The sequence below is a fragment of the Melanotaenia boesemani genome, chromosome 17 (assembly GCF_017639745.1).
Source record: "Melanotaenia boesemani isolate fMelBoe1 chromosome 17, fMelBoe1.pri, whole genome shotgun sequence".
Taxonomy (NCBI): Eukaryota; Metazoa; Chordata; class Actinopteri; order Atheriniformes; family Melanotaeniidae; genus Melanotaenia; species Melanotaenia boesemani.
In genome coordinates this window covers 4,331,980-4,348,403 of record NC_055698.1, presented here as the reverse complement: position 1 = coordinate 4,348,403, position 16,424 = coordinate 4,331,980, and the positions used below count along the sequence as shown (strand labels likewise).

At 44.1% G+C, this 16,424-nt stretch overlaps 1 long non-coding RNA gene across 1 annotated transcript; it reads left to right on the top strand.

The window, feature by feature from the left end:
• Nucleotides 1–4,158: 4,158 nt before the first annotated feature.
• LOC121628006 lies at nucleotides 4,159–14,784 on the top strand. The gene is made up of 4 exons (XR_006008093.1): nucleotides 4,159–4,386; nucleotides 5,616–5,621; nucleotides 8,754–8,760; nucleotides 14,772–14,784. It is a non-coding gene; the product is annotated as an uncharacterized LOC121628006 (long non-coding RNA).
• The last annotated feature ends 1,640 nt before the right edge of the window (nucleotides 14,785–16,424 follow it).

Below are 16,424 nucleotides of genomic sequence, written 5' to 3'. Positions count from 1 at the left end.
CAAGTTTATGTTCACACAAAACCTGGGCTAAGAGTGCATTTAATTGCATTTCAGTTCAAAACAGTAGAGAAAGAAATAAAAACTATCTGTGGCCCAAAATGAACAGGCCTAAAATTAAAGGGCCGTTTTAAGTCCTTTACCTTTTCGCTGATCAAGAGTCTAGAGCATGTGATAGTACTTTTACCTTTTAATATGGTTTTGTCTAAATAGGCATTAATATATGACAGAAAGCCAGGACGGGATCAGCCAGCAGCAGATTTACGTGTTTCATTTTCTGAGTTGATCATTTGCTGCTCTGACTGTAGCTGTGAGCACATTTGGATGGGACAGGGGCCTGCAGCACCACCCGCGGCTCACTGAATAATAGAATAAGAAAACTTTATTAATCCCTCAGTGGGGAAATTGCTGTGTTGCAACAGTACAGGTGCAGTAGCAGAAGCACACAGGTTATATCAAACAAGAACACACACACACACACACACACACGATAAATAATAATATGTCCAGTATCGCAAATACAAGCGGCCAAAATTAGTTTTCTCCGCAGGCTTTTAGAGATAGGATGAGAAGCTCAGTGATCCGGGAGGGGTTCAGAGTAGAGCCGCTGCTCCTCCGCATTGAGAGGAGCTACATGAGGAGCTACATGCCTCCTGGATGCCTCCCTGGTGAGGTGTTCCGGGTACGTCCCACTGGAAGGAGGCCCGGGGAAGACCCAGAAAATCCTGGATGGACTGCATCTCTCGGCTGGCCTGGGAACAGCTCGGGATCACCCCGGATGAGCAGGTGAACATGGCTGGGGAGAGGGAAGTCTGGGCTTCTCTGCTTAGGCAACTGCCCCCACGAGCCGACACCGGATTAGCAACAGAAAATGGATGGATGGATGTCCAGTATCTTGTTTGCAGGGTGAGTATGTACAGGATATAAATATGTACATAAACATGTACATCAACATCTAAATACAGTTTCCATGTGTTCATTGTAAAGTGTGACAGCAGCAGGAGGAAAGACCTGCGGTATCTCTCTTTCCCATAGCAAGGATGGATCAGTCTGTCACTGACTGATCCATCTGCAGGGGGGGAGGACTCATGGTCCAGCATGGAGGGGGTGGGACTCATGGTCCAGTACTGCAGAGGGTGGGACCCATGATCCAGTCCTGCAGGGGGTGGGACTCATGGTCCAGCATGGAGGGGGTGAGAACCATGGTCTAGTCCTACAGGGGGTGGACTAATGGTCCAGCATGGAGGACAGGTATCCAGGACCCTTTTTTCACCTCCTGCACTGTGTCCAGAAATCAGCCCAGGACAGAGCTGGACTTCCTGATGACTTTGTCCAGCTTCTTCCTTTTCCGCTCTGTGATGCTGCTGCTCCTGCAGACCACACTGTACAGGAAGGCTGATACCACCACAGAGTCATATAAGGTGCTCAGGACTGCCCCTTTCACTCCAAAAGACCACAGTCTCCTCACAAGATAGACCTGCTGTGATCCTGCCTGTACAACTGTCCGTGTTGTGAGTCCAGTCCAGTTTATTGTTTAGGTGAACACCCAGGTACTGACAAGAGTCCACTCTCTCAATCCGTTCTCTGACTGTCCACCGGTGAGGGGACAGCAGACTGGCATCTATGGAAATCCACCACCCTCTCCTTGGTTTTCCCTGCATTGATCACAAAGTGGTTTTGCTGACACCAGTCTACAAAATTTTGTGTCAGTCCTCTGTAGTCCATGTCGTGGTCCTCAGTGATCAGTCCGTCAATCGCAGAGTCCTCTGAGAACTTCTGCAGAACGCAGCTGTCCGTATTGTGTCTGAAGTCTGCAGTGTAGAGGCTGAAGAGAAACGGGATCAACACCGTCCCATGGGGGACATCTACACTGCAGGTCAACAGGTCAGACACAGTCCTACAAACTGGGGCTCCACTCCGATGCCAGGTCAGTAGGCGAACTGCAGTGGGGTACTGGTATTACGGGGCGGCATGGCTCAGTGGGTAAAGTGGTCGCCTTGTAGCCTGAGGGTTGCCGGTTCAATCCTCAGCCTGTCGAGCTCATGTCGTGGTGTCCCTGAGCAAGACATCAAACCCAAAACTGCTCCTGATGCATCGTGGTTAGCACCTTGCATGGCAGCTTCCGCCATCAGTGTGTGAATGGGTGAATGTGACGTATATGTGAAGAACTATATAAATACAGACCATTTACCATTTTACTTTGTCCAGACGGCTTGCTGTTCTTTCTTTACAAAAGTAATTGCCGGTGTATAACTTCCCAGATGTGTTCCAGTCTGTTCTTAAATAATCGATGCAATAAACATGACATGAGCTTTAATGTACCATATTATGCTAAATTCTCTTTCTAAAGGTTTTCTAACAGTTATATGTCCTCATAACCTGTGTATGAGGCCCAAAAATGATAAAATTCTGTTTCCTCTCTCACTTGCTTGCTCCACTTTTTAACAAATGTGTGCTCAAACTTAAATATCTGAATAATGACCCAGAAGTGAAATATTGTGCAACTTGAAGTTGTGTAATTACATTACTAGGTGTCTAAGCTGTACAAATCCTGTGTTTAATAATGAAGATGATACCAGGTAGACCTACAGTTAACCAAGACAAGTCATAAATTGGGAAAATATAGGTACATTTTCTATAAACACTCCAGATGAATACAAATTCATACCAGAAGCAATGTGCTGTATAATACACGAATCAGTGTCAGATTCCTTAATGTGATACCTCTCCTGCCTTACAAGTAAAAGACAAAGTAACAAGGTTTCCAATTTACAAGCTGCACCAGGAAAAAGCACATTGACAGGCAGCAGATAACTACCTCCTGGAAAAGATTTGTATATGTTCCCACAAGCTGCACATGGACGTACTGAGTACATTTGCTTCAGCTCTTCTTGGTATTCGGCAGAAAATGTACTGAGATTCATAACACCTTAAAAAAACACAACACTTACATTAATTATTGAACAAAATGCAAAAACATGTTTTGTAGCTGAGTTCCAACAACAACATACTCTCCAACCATCTATAATGGGCCTTCTGTCTGAATCTTTCTGTGGATACAGGAGCATGGAAATGTTTGCACACCAGTGTGATGTTTCCCAAAGCTTTGTCTCTATCCATAAACACAACTTCTCTAAAAATCCTCTCCAGAAGTTCAGCACCACGCTGTGAAGAAAAAAAAAAAGAATGTTAGTAATTATTATGCTATTGCTTTAGTGTAAGAGGAAAATTTTTTTACGATTTAATTAGTCTTTAATTCACTGGATTGTTTGACAGAGATTAAAAAATTAATTATTCAACATAAATATTAAGAGCTTTAACATCATGTTAAATTCAACATAATGAAACAACTTATATTAGATTATTTAGCCATTTATTGTTTGTTAACACAGGGATTGGAACAATTGTATAACTGGTTAAAACTATTTAGTTTACCTGTTTATGTGGTTGTTGCCTTCTAGAGCTAAATTAGTTTCACATTATGTCCAAACACATAATCTCCAGCACAAAAATAACAAATATGCTCTATGGATGATGCACATTACTCTTTCATAAGTAAATAAGTGTTTTCCACCTGGATTTCAAAGTTTATATTTGTGTTAAAATGTCCAGGTTTTTCCCCATTTGCTTGTGTTACAGATAAATACTGGCAAGTTGAGTTAATTCAGCCCAGCACAGTAGTCAACACACATACAAAACAGCTGAACAAGGTCCCAAATACACAAAGGAGTTCATGTTCAAACCATATTAAGACCAAATGTTCTGGCTTTTAGCCTGTCTGACAAGGTTGCGCCCTCTCCTGGCAGGTGAAGGCAGCAATAACAATGAAGGCAATTGATCTTAAGTTTTCATCATGTTTTTGGCATTTATTATTTAATAATGTTACCAGGGGAAGGTGTGTAACGTAAATTTAATAAAGAATAAACAATGTAAAGTTTTGACTCAGTTTATTAATAACATACACTTAGGGGGTCATCCCCATCTGCTCCTCCTGTCGTCTAACCCGGAACCTGCCTACTCCCACCTGACTAGAACCGCACACCACAAAGGCGGAGAACCCGCTTAGGTAACCGGCCCTATAGCGGGCAAAACCACAACCACACACGATTGCACTGCAACCCACAGCAAACTAACACCCATGTCTGCATGCACAAAAGTCGGATGTAGAACGGCTCCGGGTGGCTACTGACAGGAGGGCTAAACTCATTCGCAGGGGAGTGCCCAAACAAACAAAACAAACAAACAAAAAGTTAAACAGTTTGTCCGCTCGTACAATCAGCACCATCAGAGACAACTCGGACCAGGAGCGGACTAACTTTGAAACAAAAACCCTTAAAAGGACAGCAGGCAACGGTACGCAACAGCTGCAGCGTTGAATTCCCTTACTCAGTCAACACTCTTTTCCCAGCATCAACATCACTCAGATCCCAGCCCTGATGCTGCTAAAATCACCTTGCACCAAGACTAACGTGGCCCAGCAACGTCCTTGCAACGCCAACAGGAAACTGGCACTCTCTACTACAGTGCCACTTCCCCTTTTATAGAGGAACAGCCCCCACCGACACAGCGACACCCTATGGTGCCAACCGCTACATTCCTCTCCATCAAGGTGCATCATCGAACCGACGATGTATTTAAAACATTACCGATTTTTGTAACACTTACAAATGTACCTGAACTGACTGGGGCAATTTATGTGGATTTGAATGCTGCCCCGCAGTTTTCCTTGTCGACCTCCTAAGCTCAGAACCAACGGGTGTGCCAGTTTCCTTTGTTGGGTCCAAAGCTGGAATAAGTGGAACATCAGGCATTACCCCATTCCCAGGAGCTCCACTACTATTCTCATCATCATTCTCCAGTGCGGAACCTAATACAGGCTCAAACACGTTCATGGCTCCATCATTTACCTCAGTTTCAGTAAAAGTATTTCCCTGTACTTCACCTCGAGTTTCAGGAATACTTCTCAGCTCTGTCCTGTGCACCTGCCTCAGGGGCTCTTCCTGCCCTGCTGGAGCTATGGAATACACCACACCTTGTCCTGATGGTGGACGGACTACGTGATAAGGAGTGGCATCCCAAAAATCCTGAATCTTATTACGTCCCCTGACTGAACGTTTCCTTGTGTATACCAGATCTCCCTCCACAAAATCTGGGGCCATCCCCCGGTCACAATTCTGTAGATCCCGCCGGGCCATCTTACCCTCCACTCTCTGCTGTACCGACTCATAAGCTGCCATTAAAGACTTATGATGTTCTTCGACCCACTCTTCTAAGGGAATATCCTCCTCTGTTTCATTCCCCACTAAAAAGTCTACCGCCACTGTGGCTCCCTCCCAAACATTAAAAAGTATGGAGTCCTGCCCGTGGTTTGATGGACCTTGGTATTATACGCAAACGTGACCTGGGAAAGTTGACGAGGCCACCTGCGTTTCAGCACCATCAGAGACAACTCGGACCAGGAGCGGACTAACTTTGAAACCAAAACCCTTAAAAGGACAGCAGGCAACGGTACCCAACAGCTGCAGCGTTGAATTCCCTTACTCAGTCAACACTCTTTTCCCAGGATCAACATCACTCAGATCCCAGCCCTGATGCTGCTAAAATCACCTTGCACCAAGACTGACGTGGCACAGAAACGTCCTGGCAACTCCAACAGGAAACTGGTACTCTCTACTACAGTGTCACTTCCCCTTTTATAGAGGAACAGCCCCCACCGACACAGCGACACCCTATGGTGCCAACCGCTACAATAACAAACTGGAACACATCTGGAAAGTTGTATTAAGAAATGAATGGCCAGCCGATTATAAACTGCTAGAAGAGAATGGTACTTGCTGTTGTTCACGGGCAATTACCATTGTACAGCAGTATAAGAAAGAACAGCAAACCTATATCTGGACAAAGAAACATCCATCCATTAAAACAGAGTAACTAACTTCGCTAATCAATTTAACAGCCTGGCTATGCTAAGACGATAAAGTTAAATTAAACAAAACTTTGGCAATGACATGTTTATTGTTATCATCAGCCTATGTTACTATCACATTTCCAAGGCACATCACAAAACAATGCAAAAGATCAAACTGATTTCGTATAGCCTACGTGGTTTCATATACATCCTCTATTTCCACACTTGCAGTGCATCTCAGACAGTGCAGATTAATCTGTGCCATACAGATTTTTTGTTTTAAACATGGTTGGTTGGTACGAAAATTGCACAAACATTAGGAGCTGCCACTAATGTGAAAAGTCCATGACCAGCCCGCAGTGGTAAACCGCTGAGATCAGCTGAGGAAAAGCAACTACCGCCCGAGGAACGGCAACTACCGCTAAAGAAATGGTAACTACTGCCACAGGAACAGCAACTATAAACGGCAAGTACCGCCACAGGAACATCAACTACCAACGCAGGAACGGCAGCTACCACTAAAGAAATGGTAACTACTGCCCCAGGAATGGCAACTTCCGCTAAAGAAATGGTAACTACCGCCACAGGAACGGCAACTACCAACGCAGGAATGGCAGCTACCGCTAAAGAAATGGTAAGTACCGCCCCAGGAACGGCAACTACTGCTGCAGGAATGGTAACTACTGCAACCGGAACATCAACTACCGCCACAGGAACGGCAACTACCGCTACAGGAACATCAACTACCGCCACAGGAACTGCAACTACCGCTACAGGACCGTCAACTACTGCCATAGGAACTGCAACTACTGCTACAGGAACATCAACTACCGCAGCAGGAACAGCAACTACCACTGCAGGAATGGCAACTACTGCTACCAGAACATCAACTACCGCCACAGGAACGGCAACTACCGCTGCAGGAACAGCAACTACCGCTACAGGAATGGCAACTACCGCCATAGGAACTGCAACTACCGCTACAGGAAAGGTAACTACCGCCACAGTAACGGCAACTACCGCCACAGTAAGGGCAACTACCGCCATAGTAACGGCATCTACCGCCACAGTAACGGCAACTACCGCCACAGGAACAGCAACTACCGCCGCAGGAACAGCAACTACTGCCGCAGGAACGGCAACTACTGCTACCAGAACATCAACTACCGGCATAGAAACTGCAACTACCGCTACAGGAACGTCAACTACCTCCGCAGGAACAGTAACTACCACTGCAGGAATGGCAACTACTGCTACCGGAACATCAACTACCGCCACAGGAACGGCAACTACCGCCGCTGGAATGGCAGCTACCGCCGTAGGAATGGCAACTACCGCCGCAGGAATGGCAACTACTGCTGCAGGAACAGCAACTACCGCTACAGGAACGGTAACTACCGCCATAGGAACTGCAACTACCGCCACAGGAACGGCAACTACTGCCGCAGGAATGGCAGCTACCGCCGCAGGAATGGCAACTACCGCTGCAGGAACAGCAACTACCGCTACAGGAACTGTAACTACTGCCATAGGAACTGCAACTACCGCCACAGTAAGGGCAACTACCACCACAGTAACGGCAACTACCGCCACAGGAATGGCAACTATCCCCGCAGGAATGGCAACTACCGTCACAGTAACGGCATCTACCACAACAGTAACGGCAACTACCACCACAGGAACAGCAACTAAGGGCACAGGAACAGCAACTACTGCCACAGGAATGGCAACTACCGCCGCAGTAACAGCAACTACCACCGCAGGAATGGTATTTGCCGTTGTAGTGAGAGTGGCAGGCTGTTTGCCATTTTTGGATCTCGGCATCACTGGCAGTGGTTTGTCAGGGCACAGCACACAGTGACAATCTTATCCAGCATTGTGCCTTCTTCACCATCACGTGGGAGAATCACATTTATGGGTATGGTTCCTGTTAAGATCTGATACTTCTGCTTTGTACTGCGCAGTGTTTCTCTATCTGGCTATACAATCGAATACCTCAGGTTCGCATATAAAAATGACACCATTTCATGGACTGTTCCCCAAACAATATTTGGGGAAATGCACAACAGATGAGCCAAGTGTTGTGCAGGCAGATCCAATTGAAGGTGCATGAATGTTCACAGAAGCATTTGAAATGGAGGAAGAATTTCTTTTGACTGGGCATGCTAGACCTGTATAATACTTTACTTTTTCATCATCCTCTTCAAGGAAACCATCAGACATCCTGCACTCATTAAGTTCATGCCGCAGCTCTTGGTTTTCGTCCAACAGGCGGTTTACTTTTGCAGCCTGAGTGCACACAAGTTATATTTAGTCTGGGTCATATTCTGTTGTCTCATTCTCTGTGATCAGCTCACCATCTTCCCCGCCATTATGTGTCCCCTCTCTGTAGCAGACCACTTACCTCTCCAGCATCAGATGTCCCCTCCTTGGTCTGTAGCTCTCCAGGGTCTGTATTCTGTTGGACCTCCATCTCTGCTGCTGGCAGTGTCTCTTTCCTGAGTTGATCCGTCTACTTCGTCTTGCAGAGCGTACAGAGAGCATACAGCGTTTGTGGGTGTCCTCAGCTCCTCCTTGTTCCCTGAACTGAAAGCTCTCTTCTTCTCTTTGGGAGAGCTGTAATATCAGGTGTTATCCACAGCTCCATCCATAAACACAAGCAGTTCCAATAAAACTCCTTTATGCTTTCTTTTCTCTGCTGTGTATTACCAGATATGAAGAACTAGTGTCTGTCACAGCTCTGATTCAAACTTGTATTTAAGGAATGTTGATTAAGGAATGTGCTGATTTACTTTTTTCATTTGTTTTTCTTTGTTTGGTTTTGTTTTGTTTTTTTCCAGTAAGTCAGAGACTTTGTCACTTATCAGTCAGTAAAAGTCAATAGCAGGAAAATAATCTGTGACATTATGTATAAGCGGAGTTTAAATGAGTAACTGCATCAGATCTGTGTGGAATTTTTACACAGAATCAGATCTATTTGTATTCATAGTTTAATTATTTGTGCATTTTATTATTGAGTGATAAATCTGTGGGATAAAGGTGAGTATGCTGCTTTATTACATCTGAAATTGTGAAAACTGAAACATAGGCAGAGCAGTGGGGCAGCTGGACTTTCCAACTGGACTTAAATTCAGTTACTACTATTCTATTTTCTACGTGGTTTAGAAACCTCTGATTGGGAGAAACTGCATCTTTGGTCCCATTAGGGGTTTTACTCAATCACTGTCCTTCAAGAGAGACGTTCCAAGGTTTCCAACCTTTAGGCAGAGGTAAACACCAAAAATAATTTTGTCTTTAAAGTTACACATTCCAGCTCGCCAGCACTAGCAGCTCAAACTAGTGTGCCCATGTGGCCATCTGACACTAACTGGAGGTTTGGACTCGGTTGCCATGTCGCCTGCAGTCTCCTGCAGAAACAAAAGTGTTTCACCAACCGATGAATCTTTCCTTATAAACATAGGCAGCTGTTATGCTAGCAGAAATTTCAGCAGATAAGACCCCCACTGCTGATGTGATTTGGCCTCGTACACCTACCCCAGCAGACATCATGGAGCAGTGATGTGTGGGTTTGTGATTTTATGTGGCACAGCATTTTCCAGAGGTTTTTGCTTTGAATGGGTGAAGTGGTCTCCGTTGTGGAAATCACTGCACTGCTGATAAGATCAGTGGTACCATTAAAGTCATCACCAACAAATTCTTTCAAGCAGATCAGCTGTAAAGGTAGAAACATGTGAAGCAGGCTGGGTGGCCAAGTTGGATGAGTAAGACACGGCGTTTCCATGCAAAACCCCAAAACTTTCCCTTTGTGGTTTTTGAAAAAAAAATACAGCAACAGCAGCGTGAAAACTACGTCCATCCAGACTGAAAACACTGACATCACCACTGGAAACGTTGAAGCAAGCTGTTTCAGCTGAGGGCATTGTCCAAAACCAGATTTCATTATAACAGATGCAGTTTTTCGCCAGATAGAACTTGATGGGATTCGGCCTGATGCTGGTTAGTGAAACACTGCTACACCAGAATACCTCTGAATGACTGCAGGACTCCAGTGCATAGGTGAAAATGAACACTTCAGAGTTGGAAGCAAACCTGCTGTGTGAGCTGTGTTGTGTACCTTTGAATAAACATGAAGCTGAGCTGAATTTAAATATGAAGTCAGCTTCTGAGGAGGTCATTGTCACAATGCTGAACCTACCACATTATGTTTCATGTCTATTTAAATGATGTTTTCAGCGCAAAGCAAATGAAAAGCCTTGACTTCCCGCTCCGTCTTTGAAGCGGCACCATCTCTTCTGAAAAGATGACCCACAGTGAGCAAAGTGATAAAGTAATTGAGTTTAAAGGTGAACGTACTCGGTGGTGATGCAGGAACAGCTTTGCTCTGGCCTTGTATCCTAACAGTCTGGTTTTACTTAATGTTGTGCAAGACCACTGAATACAAAAAACCCTAAAACAATAAATAAATGAATAAATAAATAAATAAATCCTCTTGCAGATACTAAAAGAAAATGTTTATTTAAATGTACATTCCTGAAACATCTTAATCAGGTCAGGTGATTTAATGAACTTTGAATCTCAGTGACTCAAAAGTTAATTAAACAAGCTTGTTTGCTTGATGTTGGATATAGACGATATAAATATGCAGCATTCATGCAGTTTACTTGAACTTTTCAGCCAAAAGATCCTTTCACATTTCATACAGTATTTGATGAGCAGCTTTGAGACTCTGGCAGCAAATAAATTAAATTTCACCTTGACTGAAATATTAATGCAGTGATCCTGAAAGACTGACTGGCATAGAGCGCCGTCAGACTGTTTTCAAAAACACATTTTATTGTAGGGCGAAGCATGTGTACTGTAGAATAAGGAATAAGGAAAATAATCAGCACAACGTCTGGGATCATTTATGTAGCATGACAAGCACTTATTAATGATTCATGTGGCTTCATTAGCCTCTTGAAGTTCTAATACGACGTGCATGATATATCTGTAAAGGTCACTCTTACAGCTATTGATATCAATGGCAACAAGAGTAGTGAGAGTAGAGCGCATCATGTGACGTCCCCCAGCAGACTTGGCCTGGAACAACATAACTAGAGTGATGGATAAGGGCCACCAAGCCAGATCTACTATAGGATTTATCAGATAGAAGGTTTTAGGAGGAGTGGTTTGTTGGACTCCACTCAGGCCTTCTGTATTTTACCACTTTATCACTTTTCTTGTTGTTTTGTGAGTTAGTTTTAGCATATCATGCCATGCCATGTCATGCCATGCCATGCCATGCCATGCCATAACATAACATAACATAACATAACATAACATAACATAACATAACATAACATAACATAACATAACATAATCAGGTATTCCCTGGTTAATTCCTATTAAAAGATAGTTACAGCAGTCCAGCCGGGAGGTTATAAAAGCATGGATTATCGATTCCATAAAACACCTTGAAAGAAAGGGTTTCACATTTGAAAGACGTCTGAGATTTAAAAAAGGATGATTTTACCACCCTGTTAATGTGGTTATCAACCCACATCAGGGCTCTTTGGCCAACTTTGGTGGTGAACAGACTAAGCTCTACCTGTCTGGATAGATAGATAGATAGATAGATAGATAGATAGATAGATAGATAGATAGATAGATAGATAGATAGATAGATAGATAGATAGATAGATAGATAGACAGATCGATAGAGAGAGAGAGAGAGAGAGTGAGAAAGACAGAAAGAAAGAAAGAAAGAAAGAAAGACAGAAAGAAAGAAAGAAAGAAAGAAAGAAAGAAAGAAAGAAAGAAAGAAAGAAAGAAAGAAAGAGTGTGACTCTGTACTGATCCAGACCCGCTGCTGATTTATTTATTTAGTGTTGTTTTTTGTTTTGGGGTTTTTTATTTGTTACGTGGTTGATCCATTATTTTTTAAAGATGACCTCTGTCAGACTTCAGTGTGAACCATCGACAGCCCTGAAGGGACTTGCTGCATCTACGGAGGTAAATATGGATGCTACACGGTAACGCGGGTTTAATGTCGAAGCTCCTGTACAACCAGAACCTAAAAAATTCTGATATAAATTGTTCTGTCCATTGTTAACATCCATTCTTAGCGTGTCCCGTCTTCTTTATTTATTATTTTTAATGGGTTTTAAAAAAAATCATCTAACACAGAATCCACTCTTTCACAGCTATTCATACACAAACATACATGAGGAGCAAGGTGCTTGTTTCCACCCTAAACTAGAGAGCTCACAACAACAGACCACCAATAGCAGAGCTGGTAGGGAGGAAGGTCTCCAAGGAAGCACCCTGGTCTGCTCTCCTGATGTCCTGCCACCAAAAAGGGGCACAAGCACATATCAACAAGGAACAAAAGAAAATAAATGAAATGTTAATGCTGTTCTTATTATCACTACCATCACTGATGACATTACAATGAGAACAACATTATCAGTAACAATAATTATTGGTACCACCATACAGGAAGAATAAGATAAAAAAAGAAAAAGGGAAAGAAACACGTAGTTCATGGTTTATGTTTCCATTAGGGCTGTCAAAAATAACAGTTGTCCGAGCATAAGTCAAACATCATATATGTAAACATATGTGTCTCCACATGATTGGTCAACTCAGGGAATTTGAGGAATGTCTTTTCCTGAAGAAGCTATATTTAGGGCTTCACACATAGTTTTAGTGGGATTCTCAGAAACTGGCCAGAGATCGCACAGATTCTCAGATCTGTTTTTAATGCCTGACTTTTTATATTAAAATGTTTTGTAATAAATCTTTTATTATTATTTATTATATTATCATTACATCACCTGACCCATGATATATCATAGTTTAGCATACACTACCGTTCAAAAGTTTGGGGTCACTTCCCTATTGAATCCCATGGCAAAGTGACCCCAAACTTTTGAACGGTAGTGTAAGTCTTGATAAAACATTTGTCACAGTGTCCGCCAACTTCTTCTTCTTCAGTTTATTTTGTAAATGCGATCCTGTTTTTTCTATACTACTCCTTTTCAACTGAAATGACTTCCTTTTCAAGTGAAATTCGCTCTAACACACGCTAGTAGAATTCCTTTCATGCATACTAGTGAAATGTGATTTCAGAAAATTCACTATGATGTGCGAATGATTTCAGTGTGATGTATGAGAGCATTTTAGTATAGTGTATGAGAGGTTTCACTATAATGTGTGAATGACTTAATTTTGACGTGTCTGCAAGAGGGTAATTCTGAATAATGTCTCAAACGGCCCCTCATGGCTTCCTCCGTCACAGCTTCCTCCATCTCCTCTCATGTTCCGTGAATCGTGAAGCTGTCGGTGATCAGCTGATCTGCTTTTGCTGCGTGTGTTTATGGTTCAGCTGAGAAAATAGCAGTTCATGGTTCACACAGTCACATATTTACCCCAAAGTTTTGTTGTTGGCAGGACCTTCTCTAACACAGTAGCTGGCTGGTGGTCGACAGGGTTTATACTCCAGCTATGCAGGGGCGGGTCCAGAAAGTTCTGATGGGGGGCCGGCAGGGGCACTGACCAGGAAAAGGGGGCACAGCTGAGACCTTTTTTTAGGTCTAGATTTTATGAAACATTGAACTGATTTTTACAATTAAAGTGATCATCTAATGTAAAAAAAAGTGAATAAAAACTAGTAAAACATGCAGCCAATGATGTGTTTTATCAGCAGGTGTTTACTTTGGGTGATGCTGCTGTAGGACTTTTATCACTGCTGCACAAACACTCACACTTCAATGATAAAAGGAAAAAGCTGTTTTTATCCAGATCATCAGTTTTATCAGAGTTTCTTCATCAATGTTGGCTGTTTAATGTTACAGTCACTCAGCCACTCCTCCAGCACTCCCCTGTCCTGCCACTCCTCTTCACTTCCCTGATCCTCCACACCAGTTCCTTATCCACTCATCAGCATTATCCCAACCTGTCACATCTGTTCCCCATTGACTCTCCAGTCCTTATATACTCCACCAGTTCAGTTACTCCTTGTCGGATCTTAACCCACACACCTTATGGACTCACTCCCTGTCCATTCCCGGATTCCTCACCTCTGTATCGGTAAACAGTGTGTTTCTCTTCAATATACCTGTCTTTGAATAAAGCTGTTACCGTTCCCTTGTCTTCCTGGAGTCCTTGTGTAACAGAAGGTCCAACCCAAACAAAATGTGCTGGAGAAAACGCATGCTGGGGGAACTGCTGCCGGACCTGGAGGTCCTCCTTTCCCCGAAGGACTTCAGGGTGGTCCACACAGCATTGGAAACCTACGTGGACACACTAGCGGAGTTCCCCAGACCCCTGGAGAGGATACTGGTGTCGGTGGAACTGGTGACTCAGCTGGAAGCCAGACCAACCCTCCTCCTCATCTTTCCGGACTTGGCCGAACTGGTAAAGGAGGCTTGGGAAGTTTTTACGGAGGCTCAATTGGTGAATGTGGGGTTGAGAGCGCCACCAGCGTCTCCCCTGGCTTCCACGCCAGTGTCTGCAGCGTCTCCCCCGGCTCCCCCTGCTTCCATGCCAGTGTTTCCCTCGTCGCCTCCGGCTCCCAGGCTTACGTCCCCAGTGTCGCCTCCAGCTCCCCAGCTCACGTCCCCAGTGTCGCCTCCAGCTCCCCAGCTCACGTCCCCAGTGTCGCCTCCAGCTCCCAGGCTCACGTCCCCAGTGTCGCCTCCAGCTCCCCGGCTCACGTCCCCAGTGTCGCCTCCAGCTCCCAGGCTCACGTCCCCTGAGCAACGGTCTACTCCGGCTCTACAGCGTCCGACGCCACAGCCACGGTCAGCCCCGGTCCTGCAGCCTCCCATGTCTGCTTCCCAGTCCTGTTCTGCTCTGCAGCCTCCGACGCCTGATCCCCGGTCAGCCCCGGCTCTACAGCGTCCGACTCCACAGCCACGGTCTGCACCAGTCCTGCAGCCTTCTACGCCTGCTTCCCAGTCCGGTCCGCCTCTACAGTGTCAGACGCCACAGCAACGGTCAGTCCCGGCTCTTCTGCGTCCGACACCACAGCCCCGGTCTGTTCCTGTCCTGCAGCCTCCCGTGCCTGCTCCCCCGTCTTCACCCCGATGCCACGGACTGTTCTTGCTCGGTCGCCGACGTCTGCTCCACGGGCTTTTCCAGTATTACCTCCGACACCAGCACAACGGTCCTGCCCGGCGCTTACCAGTCTGAGGTCAGTTCCTGTCTCCGAGGAGGTCGACGGTTTCGAAGCTCCTCTCCCGCCAGTGGGTCCAGTCTCTGAGGGGGTCTCAGAGCGAGATGCTCCTCTCCATTTCTCTGCATTTACTGACCACTGGACATCTGATGTTTACCCAAGAGAAGGTCAGTTAACAGTAAATATTTGTAGCATCGGCTTGTTCTGGTGATACAATACAGTAAAAACGGGAGATTTCAGGCATAGACGTGGATGGTGATTAATCATGATTAATTTGTAAGCTGTGATCAATCTTTAAATCATTTGACAGCCCTAGTTTCTATGTATTTCAGTAAAGGGTTTCAAGTTTCTTCCTATTTGTGCATATTTCAAGCGTTTATAAATCAGATTTTTCCAGTCATTACAGTCGTGTAGCAAGTACTTTAGTTAGAATTTTATGGTCTAAACTGAGTAATGAGATAGGCCTGTAGTTGTAGTTTATTTGCAGGAAAGATCGCGGTGCTTTTACAGGTTCTTCGATGGAAATAGTATTATCTAAAAAAGCTTGTTTTTTATTCAGCTGAGGTCACTAGCTGATGCACCTGAGTTGGTTTTAATTAATTCTGAATACAATTTTTTTAAAGACATTATTGATATTGTGTAAAGTTGTACAAATGCCCCCTGTGTTCGAGCTGATTTTATGTTTAGCAGCTTTTGCGTGTTCTCCTTTAAGCTGTCTTGAAAGGAGTGTTTGTGGCTTATCTGATATCTCAAAGTGTTTTTATTTTCTAGTAGGAGTTTGGACACTTCCTCTTCAAGACGAGTTGTATTCATTTTTAGTTTCAGGATCTTATTATGTTCAGAGTGCAAGAGGGAGTTCGTATGAGTTTCTTCCATCTGTTTAATTTCCTTTTCCAGTTCTTTCTGTGCTTTCTGGTTTCTCTTATTTTAGAGCTTTAAAATGAGACGATAGATCCTTTCATAGTGGCCTTGAGGGCTTCCAGAAGGAGGAGTCTGAGACCTCTCTGTTATTGTTCACCTCAAGAACATCTTGGTCAATTTTTTTCACATAGACCTTAAAATCTGGAGATAGTAGTAATTGTAAATTAAATTTCCATTTCTGTTTAAATTTAGGCAGGTCAGTTTCAATCTGCAGGCTCACGGGTCTGTGATCTGACATGATGCTCCGGGTTGCTGATCCTGGAAAGGGTTGAAGCCTTCACTAGAAATTATCAATTCAAGTGTAAGAATTATGTACGGGGGAGTAAAAGGAGTACTTCTTTTTACATACATCTAATATTGCTTGATCTCATTAGGTTATACAATGTTTAGTTGTATTAACAACTGCGGGAGGTTTAGATGAAGCCTATGTAAGGTAGGATC